General features: G+C 51.0%; 1 long non-coding RNA gene across 1 annotated transcript; it reads left to right on the plus strand.

Annotated features, from left to right (window-relative positions):
• Nucleotides 1-527: 527 nt before the first annotated feature.
• Nucleotides 528-2,072, plus strand: LOC113958779. Its single transcript, XR_003531616.1, has 2 exons — nucleotides 528-639; nucleotides 1,920-2,072. It is a non-coding gene; the product is annotated as an uncharacterized LOC113958779 (long non-coding RNA).
• The last annotated feature ends 9,584 nt before the right edge of the window (nucleotides 2,073-11,656 follow it).

An 11,656-nucleotide genomic window follows, 5' to 3' on the forward strand; every position in this document is an offset into this window, starting at 1 on the left:
TTACTTTACTGCTTGAGATTAGGATTAGTCTTTAAGAAATTGGTGCTCACTTTATGACCTGTGTCTGATTTATCTGCCTTGTTTTAGAAGAGCACAGTTCACTTGGACTCCTCAAAGCTCAGGGATGTGTGGTTGGAACCTATACATGGAATCACAGAATCAGTGTCCATTATACAACATATAAAGGGTCTTATATTTTATATATATATATAAAACCCATCCCTCTATAAAGCATCTCTTGAGGAGATGCTCAGGTCAAGAAGCTGAACTGACCTAATACAACCAGCTCCACCAAAGCTGAGTGATCCCACCCATCCCAACCACTCTGCCTTCTCCCCCAGCCAGCTGGAGGTGATCCACGCACTTCCCTTTCCAGTGGAGCTGGATATGGACGCACAAACCCATTAAAAATATCCTTATTTCTAACAGTGTGTGATGCATTCAGGCTGTGCCCCCAGGCCCGTGTGAGGCAACGAGCAAGGTCAAAATTAACATGCTGGAACTTCCAGTGCTGGAGCAGGGAAGGAGCAGATCCTGCCCCAGGAGCAGCCAGCCATGGCCATGCTGCAGGAGCTGCAAGTGCTCTGCATTTCTTCTCACAACAAATACCTCAGATGCTTCAAATCCCCAGGCTCCCAGGTGCTGCACAATTCCTCAGTAACAGCAAAGAATTTCAAGCACCTTTTGTGCAGTGATCAGGTTTATAGGGAGCTGCCTGGGGTAGTGGTTAAAAAAATGACAGAAAAATCAGTTGGAGAGCAAGGGAGGCAGGGGGTGGAATTCCTTCTTTCCCACTTACACCAAGTTTTGTGGAATCACTAAAAGTGACTGACCTGCAGGTTTCTCGAGCTCAGGCAGAAGCAGAGCACGAAGATGTTCTCAGCTCTCTGAAAGGTTCCCGGGGTAAACCCAAATCAATGTTGCTTTCATATGCAAATCCTGATTATGACTTTAAAAAGAACTGCTGCAGGATGTATATCTGTGATCCGGGTGGATTCCCCCCCAGCTTCACCATTTTAGTGGGATCTGTAGGTGTGTGAGGGTTCCTGAGGTGGGCTGTGCTTGGATGGGTGTGTTGGTGCTGATTCCACCCCTCACCTGAGTCCTTGGACCTTTGCTGGATCAGGTGCCAAGGGTGAGAACTCCATGGGACCATTCTATGGTCTAAAATATGGGTTTGTTCAGTTATTCTTTTCTTCAAGTCCAGGTATGTCCATAACCCTGGGGTGTCACTGTGGTCCCAGTGCTGCTGGAGCAGCTGCAATGAGCTGGCACTAAAAATATACTAAAAATAGGGATATTTGTGGGTGGAGATAAAGATGCCATACCTGTAGCACTAATCAAAATACTGATAGATGTGGAAGCAAAGGCAATACTTTGGATTTCAGGGGACAGCCCATGCACTGTGACACTCCTGACACAGTGGGACTGCAGTTCTGTCCTGGCAGGGCCAAGCTCTCCCTTTAGTCAGAGGAGCACATTTTAGAACTTGTTCTTTTTAAGTGGAACTATCCTTTACATAATGCATGTGTGGAACCTGTGGAACCCCCTGCCCTTGGGCATCAGAAAGGCTGAGTGGATTTGGAAAAAGAAAATCAGAAAAACCAAGCCCCACGGAGATCATAAATCCCAGAATGGCTGGGGCTGGGAGGGACCTTGAAACTCATCTCATCCCACCCACCAGGTTGCTCCAAGCCCCATCCAACCTTGAACGCCCCCAGGGCTGGGGCAGCCACAGCTTCTCTGGGCAACCTGTGCCAGTGTCTTACCACCAGACATGTCTGGTAAGTCAGATCTTTCTGATCCTACACTACTTTCCAAGGAAAAGAGGATTTGAGGATTTTTTTTTTTGTTTTCTTCTTTCTGACTCTAAAAATAAATTTTCTTTCTTCTTTTTTCCTCTCCCCCTCGGTGAGAAGGCCCTGGAAATGCTGTCTCCTGCAGTTTTCCATATAAACATCACCCCCAATTTCAGACCAATTTGGCTGAAGGAGCGTGTTTGACAGAAAGGTGCAGCTGTAATCTCTCAGGCCTGGCTGGGGATGCCAAATAAATCTATACCTTCTTGACAATTATATCTTCACAAAAGCTTTGGAAAGAACAGCCAAGAAAGCTTGTCAATAAATTCCCTTTTTATTAGAGGGAAGTCCTTTGGAAAGCCCATGGAGGCAGCGATTCCTGACGGATCTCTGGAGGTGCCGCTGTGAGAGGCCAGTTAGAAACAGCTTTTCATTGACAAACTTGGATTTGGGAGGAAATTTTTCCTAACAAAGCCTCGGCTCGAGTCATTTCACGGCACGTCCATGAAAGCAGATATGAAATAAATATGATTTTTCCTTGAGCCAAGTAAATTGGCTTAAATGCTCGTGCTGATGGCACAGGAACACTGCACCAATGGATAATGAGCCAGCGACTGGGAGAGGGAACAGGGCTCAGGAACACCTCCTGGGAGTGATGCTACAAGGCAAGAGGGAAGTTATTTCCAAAGTCAAATCTGAGATTAATTAGTGTTACGTGGGATCTGGTTCCACAGGAGAGCTGAGGGTCCAATTTTCCTGCTGTTCCGTGGCCGTGGCTCCCCCCAGCCGGGCTGTGGGGAAGGACAAATGGAGCTTAATTCTCTTTGCTATTTAGGACGTCTATATATAAACCCAGGAATATGGGTTGTGACCCTTGGGGGGACCTTGGGCCGCTCCTCCTCCCCTTGCCCTACTTCTGGTAATTATGTTTTCCGAGTAGGTGCTTATTCACGGAACTCCTCTAAGGGAGGATGTCTGTAAATTCTGGAAAATGTGTTTTCTTCAAGCATTTTTCAGCCTGAGCAGGCAGCTATTACCTGCCAGCAGCATAAAAGTGCAGTTCCAGTGTGTCAAATGCTCTCGAATTTCCCTGCTTTGATCAGGACCCTGTTTGGGCTGCAGTTTTCTCATCGTCCTCTCGGGAGTTTCCTACGTGGCATTTTTTGATTATTCTCAGCCCCAGTGAAGTTCTTCATGATCTTAAAGCAACTTAGCAGGGACTGAGCTGCAGTAACAGGGAGGGAGTTCACCTGTGCAGAGGCACTTAGAGGAATCCCAGCCCTGAGTGCTGTGGAAAACAGACCCAAAGAGGAGCGGGATCAGTTCAGGGCTGGCAGGAGGGCTGGCAGAGCTGGCAGGAAGGCTGGCAGAGCTGGCAAGGGGGAGCAGCACCATCAGACAGCCTGAGGGGTGGGTAACAGTGAACAGCAACCACAGCAGCACTGGGAGAACTGTGGGCAGGAGCTGAGCTGTGTGGGTGATGCAGCACAAGCAGGGCTGGGGAGGAGCAGCCTGGGAATGGCAGAGGCAGCAAAGCCCAGCAGGGAAAGGATGTTTTTGGAGCAGGAAGCAACAGATCTCCTGGTGGAATGTGAGTCATCAAATCCCAGACTGGTTTGGATTGGGAGGGACCTTAAATCCCATCTCATTCCACCCCCTGCCATGGGCAGGGACACCTTCCACCAGCCCAGGTGGCTCCAACCTGGCCTTGGACATTTCCAGGGATCCAGGGGCAGCCACAGCTTCTCTGGGCAACCTGGGCCAGGGCCTCCCCACCCTCTCAGCCAGGAATTCCTTCCCAATATCCCATCTCTCCCTGCCCTCTGGCAGTGGGAAGCCATTCCCTGTGTCCTGTCCCTCCATCCCCTGTCCAAGTCCCTCTCCAGCTCTCCTGTAATCCCCTTCCATAAACTCCCCCACCAGTGCCAGAGCTGTTGGTCCATCAGAGCAGGTGAGACTCTCCACAGGGCCTTCAATCCCACTGATCCTGAGGGGATGCTCAGGATGCCCGAGGGCTCCTCTGTTGTTGGAAAGAGGGGAGGGAGAAGGGACCACCCTCCTCTGCTGCCAAGGTGAGCTTTCTCTGGGTGCTTCATTGCCTCCTACTGTGCCTTTTCTCCCAGAGAATGTGCAGTGTGGTCCCACACAGCCCCTCAGTGACAGGAACTCTGTCAGGCTGCTCTGGTTTTCAGATGCATTTCTGAAACATTTCTGCTTTTGGGAGCTCTCCCTGTTCCAGGTTTGTAGCTCCCTGTCTGGGCTATTTTGGGAAGCTGGGGTGGCCACGGGCTGTGTGAGATCTGTGTCCCTGGCAGCTGTCAGAGCTTGGCAAAATGAGTATGGGATGCAGTTATCCCTGTGCTGAGGATGGAGAGGATACCTGCAGAGGACATCCTCCTGCCTACCTGGCATCTCACCTGCTGCCCAGAGCTGGGATGAGCTGCAGAGGGCACAGAGTCTGATCCCTGCATGGGGGGATGTCGTGACCTTCACCACAGCACTGAGCAACCCAAAGCTGTGAGAAGTCCTTTGGATGCAGCTCCAGGCAGGGATGGCACATAAACGGTTTGGATGGCTCAGACCTGCTTTCAAATGTGACTTTGTGGAATTCCAGAATCCCTGAGGCCGGAAAAGCCCTCCCAGCCCATGGATCCCCCCTGTGCCCGATGCCCACCTTGTTCCCCAGCCCAGAGCACTGAGTGCCACGGCCAGGCCTTCCTGGGACACCTCCAGGGCTGGGCACTCCAAACCTCCCTGGGCAGCCCCTGCCAAGGCCTCACCACCCTTTCCAGGGACAAATTCCTCCTCCTGTCCCACCTGAGCCTCCCCTGGCCCAGCTGGAGGCCGTTCCCTCTCCTCCTGTCCCTTGTTCCCTGGGAGCAGAGCCTGACCCCCCCCCCGGCTCCCCCCTCCTGTCAGGGGGTTGTGAGACCAGAAGGTCCCCCCTGAGCCTCCTTTTCTCCAGGGTAAAGTTGCAAATCAGTCTGTAAAGACCTGCAAAACCTGAGCCTGAACTTCCCTATGTCACCCAGAAAAGTGACAAGGGCAAATTTATTGGGGGGGAGAACTGAGCCCAATTCCCAGTCCCAGTGTAGGGCCCCCTGAGGGTGGGGGGCACCCAGGGGGGTTGTGCTGGCCCCACCCAGGGCCCCCCTGAAACCTACAGCCTCTGGGCTCAGGTATCTCTTCAAGGATAATCAGTTAATTAAGTCTTCAAATGATAGAGAATCTGCTCCACATTAGGTTAGAGGCTTCACTGCTTAATTAACTTTATTCCTACTCTACATTTGTTTAGTTTCACCTTACAGCCTTTGGCTCTCATTATTACTTTTTTAGCTAAATTAAAGAGCTCCAGACTACCAGAATCACCTCCCTGTGATGGCACTGAAGAACACGGAGAAAGTGGCTCTTCCTCTTCCCTTGGATAAATTAAAAAGGTCAAGTGCCCATAACCCAGTTTGCTGTGTAAAACTGGCTTAAAGGAGGGACCTCCGGAGGAGGTCACGGAGCTGCTCCCAGGGCTGGAGCCCCTCTGCTCTGGAGCCAGGCTGGGAGAGCTGGGGGGGTTCCCCTGGAGAAGAGAAGGCTCCAGGGAGAGCTGAGAGCCCCTTGCAGGGCCTAAAGGGGCTCCAGGAGAGCTGGAGAGGGACTGGGGACAAGGGATGGAGGGACAGGACACAGGGAATGGCTTTAAGCTAGAAAAGGGTAGTTTTAGGTTGGATATTGGGAAGGAATTGCTGGGTGGGAGGGTGGTGAGGCCCTGGCCCAGGTTGCCCAGAGAAGCTGTGGCTGCCCCTGGATCCCTGGACGGGGCTTGGAGCAACCTGGGCTGGTGGAAGGTGTCCCTGCCCATGGCAGGGGGTGGCACTGGATAGGCTTTAAGGTCCTTCCCACCCAATCAGTCTGGGATTTGATGGCATCACTCCTGTGAGTCTCTGAACTGTATCACGCTTCATCCTGCCCCGGGGTTGGATGTGTAATTTTAGTAAATCAATCCCAGCCCTGCTTCCTTGGCATCCCTTCCCTGCATCTCTCCCCAGTGCCAGGCACCCATCCTGTCTGGCACAGGGCTCACCCCGTGCCTCACAGCTCCCCCAGCAGAGCAGCATCATGAATAAACAACAGGAATAATTTCCTGAGGAAAGCAGAGCTTCATCCCTGCCTGTGAGGAGAGGGGCAGGATGAGAGCCCTGATTAGAATATTTATGCAATCCAGTCCTGATTAGATCCATCCCCACACAACAGCCACAGGTCGATCCATTTGAATTCCCTGTGAGTGTTTTCCAGAGCTGCTCAGAGCAGTCAATTGAGGGGCTGACCCACGGCCTCCTGCTCTGTAAAGCTGCTCTTGGGTGGAAGGTCCAGGGGTTCTGTCCCTGCTGCAGCTCAGGAGAGGAGGATGAGCCGTGCAGGGCCCTTGGCTCCAGCCCAGGGCTCACCAGGACCTGGTGCTGAGCAGGAGGGAGCTTTTACCCGAGGTTTGGCAGATTTTATCCCTTTTAATCCCAGTGTCTGGTGCTTTGGGGAGTGTCTGGAAGGCAGACTCCTCTCCACAGTAGTTTTAGATATTTTTTGCTAAATTTTTAAACATGACATGTCCCTGATTTCAATCAAATTGTGCAGCAAAGTATTAATGACATCTTTTAGGGAAAATATTCGTTTTATTGCCCTGAGTTCATCATCTTTTTGATTAAGTGATTTTCTCATTTATTTGCGCTCCCTCTTCCTATTCTTTAGACCCATTTTTAGGTTGTTATTTTTCTTAGACATGTGTAGGATGTGTTTTAATCTGGTCATGGTGGGTGTCCCAGTCAAGGTCTGGCACTGAGAGAACATTCATGGGTTTAACAGCTTAAAGTTTAAAGATACAAAGAAAAGCAAACTTTATTTAGAAATATGCCAGAACGGGAGGTGATTACCTTTGGATCTTCAGGCCACTGGAGATAAACACACAAAACTAAAGATGGAAATGTGAATACACTGGCACAGGTTGCCCAGAGAAGCTGTGGCTGCCCCTGGATCCCTGGAAGTGTCCAAGGCCAGGTTGGAGCAACCTGGGCCAGTGGAAGGTGTCCCTGCCCAGGGCAGGGGTGGCACGGGGTGGGCTTTAAGGTCCCTTCCCACCCCAAGCATTCTGTGATTGTGTCATTTATGATATGAAAACACTCCTCACTCTTGCTCTGACCACTTTGATGCCCTTTCAGGGCCCCTCCCATCTGTTGGTAGAAGTTCCACCTCTCCCCCTCCAGCTCTTCCCATATCCAGGTCTGCTCTGCTGGCCAGGCCAGGGGGACAGGGCAGCAAAACCCATCCTGCTGCTGGTGCCTCTGTAGTTCCTGCTTGTGGATGTGAAGTATTTTTAGGAGGAAAAATGCTGCACTGGTGGTTGGTGTAACTTTGTGCTTTAAGTGGACACAGTAATGGGGAGCCAGTCAATAAGCTGCCACACGATACAAAGAGGGTAAATCAGGGAGGAAAAAACAGATGTACCTTATTTTCTCTGCAAAATAAATCAGCCAGGAAAAAGCTGAGTCAATGCAGTTCCCTTTGAGCAGCATCCTTTGGGCTGCTCAGGAGATGGATTGCTCGGGTGTTAATTGGCCCTTTAATCGCTCTCTCCGCTCTCTCCGTGCTGGGCTCTCTGCCCTCTGAATCCTGCTGGGAGCACTGCTGCCATCTCCCTGCCTCTTTATGCCTGTCTTTTATGGAAATAGGAGCTGAAAAAGGTCTGAGAGTGTTCAAACTCTGCAGAGGAGCTGAGCTGTGCACCAGCCGTCCACAGCTCCATGGCAGCTTCCAGCCCTTCTCTGGGCCTTCTCCTGCCAGGTGTCTGCAGTTCTCATTTTCTGTTCCTTTCCATCTTTTTTTGTAGTGGTAGAAAAAAAAAAGAAAAATAAGTGGTTCTGGTGTTACACAAATATTCCCAATGAATTTTCAGCTCCATAATGAAGCAGTACCGAGTTTGACAGGAGTTTGGTTTCTCTGCTAATTAAGATTAAAAGTGGAAGTGGTCCAGAACAGGGAAAGCAACTCTTGAAAATATAAAAAGAGTTGAGGAAGAAGGCAAAAACCTATTTTGTTTAAAGAATCAGAAGTAATGCAGCACATTCCAACAGTACATCAGGTTTCATAGTGTGATATCTATAATTTATCCTGAAAATGGGACCTGTTGACACAGGAGCTGCCAGTCAGCCCATGGTGTGCAGCCTGGCATGGCAGAGCTGTGTGTTCTTGGGCCTCCTGCACTCCCTGGGGATTTTCACAGCAAACTCAAGGTGTTGGTTTGGGGCTTGGTGGTAAGTGCAACAGCAGAGTCAGCAAAAGGTTGTGTGATTCATCTCCCAGCAGAACAAACGAGGAGCTTCAGAGCTTGGAGGACAAGGTGAGCCCAGTTTTCAGTCATTTCCAGGTGTATTCAGCTCTCTGTGGGCAGTGCCCAGCTGGAGGCTGGTGCAGCTCCTCCCCAGGTGTTCCCTGGGGTTGGATGCAGCTGTGCCAAGGGACGAGGCTGGATTGACCTCAGCCCCTGGTGGGTCTCTCTGTGGGACCTGGTTGTGCCTGTCATTGAACCCTGGCTGTGCTGGGGAGAGGGAGGGGATGGGACATGACCCAGGAACAGCTCTGTGAGCACAGGGACCCCCTGGCACAGCCCTGGGCAGGGACACCCCCCACCAGCCCAGGCTGCTCCAACCTGGCCTTGGACACTTCCAGGGATCCAGGGGCAGCCACAGCTTCTCTGGGCAACCTGGGCCAGGGCCTCCCCACCCTCCCAGACAGGAATTCCTTCCCAATATCCCATCTGTCTCTGCCCTCTGGCACTAGGAAGCCATTCCCCCTTGTCCTGCATCTCCAGACCCTTGTCCACAGTCCCTCTCCAGCTCTCCTGGAGTTCCTTTAGACAAAGCACTTGGACTTCTTAGGGAAATTGGAAATTCTGCTCTGTTTGGTGGCTGTGTAATGTTCACTGCATCATCACTTGGGTGGGCTCTGCCTCTCTGGGCCCATCTAAATTTTCCTAACAAAGTGTTCTGTCCCAGTCCTTTATTGCCCCAAGCCCTCTGTGGGGGCTGGGATGGATCATTCCCACCTTCCCCGGGTCTCACCCTTGTCTCCCCCAGTTCAGGGTCCAGCTGAGGAGCAGAGGCTGCAGTGAACACAGGGCTGCTTTGGGTGAGGCTGTGCTCTGAGCAGACCCAGCAGGAGCTGTATTTGTGCCTGGGATCATTTCTGGATTCAGAACATCTTTACAGACACAAATCTTTGCCTGTCCCAGCAGGCACAGCCAGGGTGCTCCAGAGGAGCTCACCCAGCACCTCCTGGGAGCTGCAGGACTGGGGTGGGTGCTGTGCTGCTGCCCAGGCCTGGCCATCTGTTCTTAATATTGTTATTATTAGTTCTGAATGACCCCTGGCATGGAGCATTGCCTTTGCTGCTGTCCTGGGCAGCTGACAGGGCAGATGGTGCTCCCAGGGACCCTAAAAATGCCATCTCAGACCTGGCTCTGTCCTCTTACTCTGTGCTACAGGTCATCCCCCTACAGATTCAACCCTCTCCAGTGTTCAAGAAACTCATCAACAAAATAGAAGATGCAGCTTTCTCCTTCCTTCTCTCAGAATAGGATTAGGAAAGGAGCTGCTCTCCCTGGTTCTTTTGGATGTTTTCTGCTGGGAATATTTAGTTCCAAGCTGCAGCAGAGCGCTCTGCTGAAGAACAATTCACGCTATTAGACTTGCACTTTAATCTTCCCTCTGGGAACACAGAGCTTCCTAATATAATCCTGATGGCAGGGAAAAGGGTTGTTATGATTTTCATGCACATAACAAATTGCCATCGTCCCCTGTTTGCAAAGGTGAAGGAAGAGATCTCTTATGCAAATGCTGGGATGAAGGCAGGAAACTGCTCTGTCTGTCCTGGTTCAGGTCCAGCTCTGCTGCAGTGAAACCTGATTTTCCAGGGAGATGTGTCCAGATGATCCCTGTGAACTATGAACTTTAAATGTTCCCCTGCAGGTTACTTGGGGGAAAAGTGTAATTTGTGTGTTAGCCTGAACTTCGTGATAAAAGAAGCTCAAATTGGATTTCCAGGCTGTGATGAGAAGACTAATCATGGAATCACAGGCTGGATTGGGTGGGAAGGGAGCTTAAAGCTCATTCAGTGCCACCCCCTGCCATGGGCAGGGACACCTTCCACCAGCCCAGGCTGCTCCAACCTGGCCTTGGACACTTCCAGGGATCCAGGGGCATCCACAGCTTCTCTGACCAGCCCCGCCCTGGCACCTCCAGTGATTAGACAGGGGGTATGTGGGAATTCCACTGGATCAGCTAATCCTTAGTTCTTAGATTCTCTCACTGCACACTCTTAATTCTGTCCTTTCTATTTTCTGTCCTTCCCAGCTGTTCAGGAAACTTCTCTGGGCCAATTTACTTCTTGCTCTCAGAGCTGGCAGTTCACCATTTGTCTTACCTGCAGTTGCTCTCTTGGGGTGCCAAAAGGGCCCCAAATCCCAGCATCCTCATTCCATAACACCCGGAGCTGGGGTTTGGAGCTAGATTAGCTTTAAGGTCCCTTCCACCCTGAACCAATCTGGGGTTCCATAATCAAAATTAAAAATGAAATAAATGAAAGAAACTCCCTAAGTTAATCCACAAAGAAAACTAAATGTGTCCACAGAAGGTGGAAATTCCTTTAGCTTTCAGTTGGATTGTTCTGGTGGGGTGAACCTTCTGCACCCTTTAGTAACATGGATTTGATGCCCAGGACACTGGGGCACCACAAATGGAAAGTTTAAGGGGAAACAAATTGGTGAGGGATAATTTTAGGATCCTGACCAGTTTTAGGGCTCTCCTGGGTTTCCTTTTCCAGCCTGGCCACACGTGAGCTGTCACACAGTGTCAGGCAATGAAAGGGGGCTGGGAAGCTCCAAAGCACTGCAGGAGTCCTGTGTCCCTTGTGCTCTCTGGGGCAGGGCTGGCTGGAGTTAGACCTGTCCAACAGGTACCAAACCATGTCCCACCTGTCCCAAAATTCACAAGGGACAGTGTCTCCAGTCCCTCCCTAATTAATTCTCCCACCTTTTCCTGCAGAGTTACAGCTTTTCCCCCTGAGCCCTGACCTTGGGGTTAACCAGCAGCACCTCTGTGCTCCCCCAGCCCCTCACCAGCCTCCTCTGCCTTCCCAACCTCCTCCAGCTCTCCTGGGATCCCTCAGCCCAGCCCCTCGGGGTGCACACACCCCTCCCAAGTGCTGGGGTGCTCCTCTGCACATCTGACACGTCCCCCCAGCTCCTGGGGATCCTGGGTACGAGTTTGGTGACAGGGTGACATCATTAACTCCTGTTCAGTTTGTTTGCAGCTGTCACAGGGCTCCTTCCCCCATCCCACAGCCTCGTAGAAGATCCCTATTCTGGGAGCTGAGTATTTGTTTTCCTCTCATTTGTATGTGCTCTTGTCTCCATTGAATTTTGTCTCTTTGATTTCCGACCATTTTCCAATTTACCAGGATGGCTTTGAATCCTAATGCTGTCTGCCAAGGCCCTTGTAATCATCCCCCCACTGGTGTCACTCGCTGTTCCCTCCCCGTGTTGCTGAATTTGTTAATATTTAATGGAAGCACAGCCAGTCGGGTCCCTGCTCCGCAGTGTTTCCTGGGTCCTTTGCCAGGGAATCCTTTGCAGCAGCTTTTTGCCTGTTTGTGGCTTCTCACAACAGCTTCAGACAATTGTTTGGTTAAATTAGTATTTTATGATAAATTTGGATCATTGACAGTGACCGCTCGGTCCCAGATGGAAAAACACCCTCAGCCTTTTCCCTGGCATTTGATGTGCAGCTTCTGTGCTAATGGATAATTTCTGCTTTGCT

Source organism: Corapipo altera, unplaced genomic scaffold (genome assembly GCF_003945725.1).
Source record: "Corapipo altera isolate COAL_440 unplaced genomic scaffold, ASM394572v1 190, whole genome shotgun sequence".
Taxonomy (NCBI): domain Eukaryota; kingdom Metazoa; phylum Chordata; class Aves; order Passeriformes; family Pipridae; genus Corapipo; species Corapipo altera.